This window comes from Prionailurus viverrinus, chromosome B3 (genome assembly GCF_022837055.1).
Source record: "Prionailurus viverrinus isolate Anna chromosome B3, UM_Priviv_1.0, whole genome shotgun sequence".
In the NCBI taxonomy this organism is placed as follows: domain Eukaryota; kingdom Metazoa; phylum Chordata; class Mammalia; order Carnivora; family Felidae; genus Prionailurus; species Prionailurus viverrinus.
The window spans coordinates 107,018,164-107,023,663 of NC_062566.1; the positions used below are offsets into that span (position 1 = coordinate 107,018,164).

Consider the following 5,500-nt stretch of genomic DNA (forward strand, 5'->3'; position numbering starts at 1 on the left):
TAGCCAGTGAATGTGGTGGAATGTGAAGGGTGATCCTGTCCCCGCAGAGTGGAGGCTCTGGCCCACCTTCCCTTCACCCAAAGCCTCTGCTGGGCTCTTGTGGGGAGGGAGGAAGGGGGGCACACCAGAGCTTGGGAAGCGATGGCCTGGCCCTGTTCCTTGTCCCGCCACATGCCAACTTTCTCATCGAGGGCCCAGCTTCAGAACTCCTTTGGTATCCATGTGCTTGAGTCTGGTTTCTACCTCCTCTGAGCTTTCTGCAGGCAGGGCCCGGGCTTCATTAGCTGCCTGAGTCTCCCCAGTGCCTGGCACAGTGCTGGGCTGAGGATATGGGCTGCTCAAACACCTGTGGGTTGAACTCAGGTAGAGGCAACCCCAGAAGTGACCTAAAAGTGTGCAGAAATGAACGTATACTGAGAGGCTGGAGTCCCTTGGCATGCACTCATTTGTGTATTTGTAGTATATCCAGTGACAGACCAGGCACTGTGATAGGGGTGCAGCGGCGAGCATTAAGACCAGTCCCTGGCCTCATGGGAGCCCCCAGTTGGAAATGCCTGCCTAAGTGTTCATGGCCCCGGACTCATTTCCTGCAGGGAAACCTAGTCAAGCTGTTTGAACCAGAGTTCCTCTAGCTGAAGTCTCCCGCTGGCTTTGTGGTAGGTATTTGCTGTGGACGTGACATTCCTTCTTTCAGCTGGCTGGCCTTGCCGTGGCCTTTGGCCTAAAGCCATCGGCCACTGTCCTTTAGCCCCAGATCTGCCCCTGCCACCTCCGAGCTGTTGATGGCACCGGGAGATAAGAAACAATGAAGCTCTCAAGCATGTGCGTGGGAGCCACATTGCCAGCTGGACTCCTCCGGCTGGTGAGGAGGGAGGGCGTGGGCGGCAGCTCTGCACGCCCATTTGGTTATTTCTTGAACCAGACTTTGCACGGCTCATTGGGCCCTTGCAGGAGCCAGCTTACGGAGTATGTACCTTTCTCTACTGGCCTGCTATGGTAGCCGTCAGCTTTCTGGTTTTCTTGGCGGGAGGCTCAAACTCTTAACCATGTTCGGCACTGGGGTGGAAGGTTCTGGCACAGATTTCTCAACGTTGGATCCTTGATTCTTCCCCCCTCCCTCGCCCACGGCCTTTAATTTACTGGGAAAAATTAATAGACACTGTGCTGGACAATTTTGCCCAGAGAAGGCTCTATAGGTATGAAAGGACCCTACTTCTGCCATGGACATCAGAGGAAAACAATCCTAAATGGGGCCTGGCAGTCAGAACAGGCCTGCTGGTGCAGCTGGCATCCAGCACAGGGCACAGGAGGGAGCCTGCCCAGCTGGTTGTGAACTGTCCAGGGCCACCTGTTCGGCTCTTTTCTAGACACGCCCATCCTGCTGGGTGTGTGTGTGTGTGCACAAGGTATACACGTGTCAGCCAGCGTGAGCTGGAGCCCGTGGGCCTTGGGGTCTAGTCGTCAGACCACGTGGAGCCAACAGGCTAGGCTGTGCCCACCTCACCCCTCCAGGCAGCTCTGCTCATGGTGCCCTGGGAGGGAAGGCTGAAAAACAAGGGCTCAACCACTATCGTAACCAGGCCCTGGCAGGAAACATCCAGCAGTCACAAGATGGGCTTTTGCAGTATCTCTGGGCGTGGCATGATGTGGGCCAGCAGGCACTGCAGAAATCCAAATTAAAACCAGAATGGAGAATGGGGAGAAGTAACCGGTATGGTAATGGTAAATGGTTCTGATCCAGCCAGCAAGGATATATTTCATTTCCCAAGTCCAGATTTTTTCCACAGGGAATAGATCTGTGGTGTTGCTAGAGTTCCATCAGAAGTCACCCCTTGGTATTCAACATGTATTTACTTCCTTTGAGGAATTTAAATTCCTTAAATTTAAGTAAGTAAATTTAAATTTACTTTCCTTTAAGGATTTTAATGCGCTGCAAGATAGAATTTATTCACTCCGTATTTCAACAAAACGCAAACAGAAATGGTTGCACGGCCCAGGACCTGTGATGGCAGCCAGACCTAAGTACATCGGAGTACTCACCAAGCGCCAGGCACAGTTCAAGGACTTTCACACTTAGGCCTTTACGCCTCACAATGGCACTGTGTGCCACTGCTGTCTTCATGTTGTGCCTCAGGAAACCAGGGCAGTGTCACCCAGAGCCAATCCAGATGGGCAAGTTCAGAGCCTGTGGCCTAACCTAGCCAGTCAGGCGCTAGCCCTGAAGCTCCTCGGGCTTCCCGCCCCACCCTGACTGACCCTGATGAAGCAGTGACGACACTTAGCAGCTGGTGATGGTTTGCTGGGAGAGCCTCCAAAACTCAAGTGGGGCCTGCCTGATGCCGTCACTCTGGTCCTGGGTACGGTTAAGCCTGCTTATCCAAACTTGTCCAGGAATAGGGTATTTGGCCAATTTGACTTCTACCTCAGGAATTAACTAGAAAATATTTTTGTTGTTGTTGTCTGTCCCCTTCCCAAGGACAGCCCGGCACTGTACGAATTAGTCCGTGCCTTAGTAAAACCCCAAACGCTGAAGGACGTCTGTCTTTGCCTGTTCGTGATCCACGCTTCAGGACCCTTCAGAAGGGGCCCAGGTCTCACCATGTATGGCCGATGTAGAGGTTGGCAAACTCCCGCTCCCTACCCAGGTTTCCTCCTCAGGCTAGAGAAACTGTTTTGAACAAAGAAAGGCTCTAGTTTCGTGTTCCTGGAGGCTGTCCAGAACGGAGCCTGGCAAACAGTCCTGAGACACTGCCTTGCTCTGGCTGGCCTGTAGACCTGCCCGGCAACCAGAGAGGCGGCCGCCAGCGTGTGGCATAAAAACGGGTGTGGCCCCGTGCCATCGCCTTTGCTCGGGGCTTCAAAAGTGGGTGGCTAGACAGCCCTCAGCCGGCCCTCAAGAGTGTAGAGCCCCAGTGGGACAAGGGCAACATCATCAAGGCAGTCCTGTCAGGTGGGTGGCTCCCCAAACCCCTCTTCCTTCCCCCCGCTTTTCTCCCAAGTGCAGTCTTAAAAAGAGCCTGGCCTCACACCCACTTGGCTAATTCAGCTCGGCTCTGCCTCTTTCCTCAACAGCTTCTTTTCGTTCTCTGCGTTATTTTGCTTTTGGGAGTCAAACCTTGTAAGGACAGGGCACATCTGGGGGTGGGGGGGACACCAAGATACCCACCCTCACGTACTCCAGGGGAGGCTGACCGCAGGAGATAATGACCGCCAGCACCTGAGTGCTCCTGTGGACCCGAGGTCAAGCACATCAGAAGCATTCTTTCATTTAACCCTCACGGCCACCTTGTGAGGGTAGCACTATTATTCTCCTCACTTCATGGATGAGGACACTGAGGCTGGGAGAAGGGACTCCCCGGAGACTACCAGCGATGGACAGAGCCAGGATTTTGAACTCAGGCAGTCTGCCTTCAGAACCCAAGCATAAAGTACTCTCTTATTAGAAACAGAATTCTGCTTTCTTCAGCCAGGGTCAGAGCTCCACTCCGATCATCCACTTAGTCTCATTCTTCAAACCTCTCCCAGCTAAGATGAGAACTCTGCGAGCTGAGGTAATTCTTTGCTAAACTCACAACTACTCTACATATGGGATTAGCATACCAAGAACTTTGAGGGAGTGCCTCGGTGGCTCAGTTGGTTGAGCGTCCGACTTTGGCTCAGGTCACGATCTCACGGTTTCTGAGTTTGAGCCCCACATCGGGTTCTCTGCTATCAGCACAGAGCCCGCTTCAGATCCTCTGTCCCTCTCTCTGTCTACCCCTCCCCCATTCACGTTTTCTCTCTCTCTCTCTCTCAAACATAAATGAAAACATTAAAAAAAAAAAAGAATTTTAAAAACTGGGCCATTTAAAAAAAAAACCCTTGCACTCAGGGCAATCGTAAAGGTAGGAAAATATCAAGCTTACCATTGCAAAAGAATAAGGGGTGGCTTTCAACAGGACCCTCAGTGAAGCCACCTGCTGCAGTGACCAGGCAGGTCACCAGGTTCTCTGGCACTGTGAAAGCAACCCGTGATCAAACGTCGGTGTTCTGGGGGGGTACATACACTGGTTTCCTAGACAGACCAGAAGAAACTTGGCTGGGACTTTGGGTCATCCCCTGTAGCGAGCAGCTTGGGTCTCTTACCTTGCTTTCCTTTCCAGGCAGCTGCTCCCAGTGGCACCGGCTTTCCTCCACCATTTGCCAGTCTGCTCGGCATGTCAGTCAATTGGATCAAATTTTCCCCGGAACCAGCTATCCGTTGTGGCCCTTTTCTTCCAACTGGTTTACTGAAATTTTGAGAAGCCTAAAACTCAACTTCTTTGAAAGCCAGGCTCTCAGGGACATCACCTATCATCGTGCTGGCTCGACTGGTCTTCGTCCTGTTCCCCACCTCCTAGGAGCCCAGCTGCACATTCACTCCATGTCGGGACCACATTTTCCTTCACCTGCAGCTTGCTTCTAAGGCCCACCCTGACCAAGCTAGCTGTGTCTGAGATTTATAATTAAGGCTGGACATATAAAGAGATATGGTAAAGGGCAATAAAAAAAAGGAAGGCATCCTAACTTAGAGGGCTTACTAGCCTCTTCGACCTTATCACTCAACTTCGTTCCCATTTTCTTATTCTTGTCTCTTTCCTATCTTAGAAAGGGGTGCCTTTAATAAATGGGATGTTGTCCTCCCAGTATCCTTGGTTTCCTAATTGCAATCATGGTTTTGGGGGCTTGGTTTGGTCATGTTCCAAACTGCCTGTTGTAGAAACACAGCCTACGTGTCAACTCCCATTAACTAAAAAGAGATACTCTGAGTTTGACATCTGGTTGACAGAAGCCCCAGCATTACCATTCTAAAGAGAGGGACAAATCGAAGAACTGATTTAACTTCACTCCCTCCCTTGGTCTAGGAATAGCAGTATTTCTTGTCAGCCAGACAGGAAAACCAAAGCTGAGCTGTGTTCTGGCCATAAACTCTCCTTTCGAGGTCAAACGAGTTGAGGCCAGTGTTGGTCCCTAGGCCGAGTAGAGCTAACTCGGTGCTGTTGAAGCCTCCTTTACCACTAGTGCTTGGCAGCTCTGCTGCCTCCTCTTACTGTGGTGGAACTCTCTAGAAACTCAAAGGACCTGGAGAACACCAGTCACTTCTGAACTGGGCATTCATTACCAGGAGAAACCCAAACACACAGCTCTGGGCTACCAATTCCCCAAGGGCCATTTATTTAGCAGGAGCTGTATCTAGAAATGTTGCCCTGGTTAACCCCATCCCTGTTGGAACTAAAAAAGCTTCTATCCAATGAGCAAAGTCACCACCACTGGTTTACCCACTCCCTGGCCGGCCCAGCGGAGCTGAGCCCTGAGAACAAAAAGGGGGGTGCTCTGGCTTAGAGGAGCTCCTCATTCTGCAAGCCCACGTAAGTGACCTCTGCTTCTCTCTCAGGTCCCCCCCCCCCCCCCCATGGCCTCCAGAGGGCTCTTTCCTTAACCGTCTTGGCCTCTACAAGGGCAAGAAGACACCACCACCAAG

General features: G+C 51.8%; 1 long non-coding RNA gene across 2 annotated transcripts; it reads left to right on the forward strand.

Annotated features, from left to right (window-relative positions):
• The first annotated feature begins 2,154 nt into the window (after nt 1-2,154).
• Nucleotides 2,155-4,659, forward strand: LOC125168422 (uncharacterized). 2 transcript variants are annotated; one of them, XR_007153130.1, is made up of 3 exons: nt 2,155-2,950; nt 3,073-3,551; nt 4,143-4,659. It is a non-coding gene; the product is annotated as an uncharacterized LOC125168422 (long non-coding RNA). The 2 variants fall into 2 exon arrangements; XR_007153129.1 differs by having other exon boundaries at nt 2,155-2,357.
• The last annotated feature ends 841 nt before the right edge of the window (nt 4,660-5,500 follow it).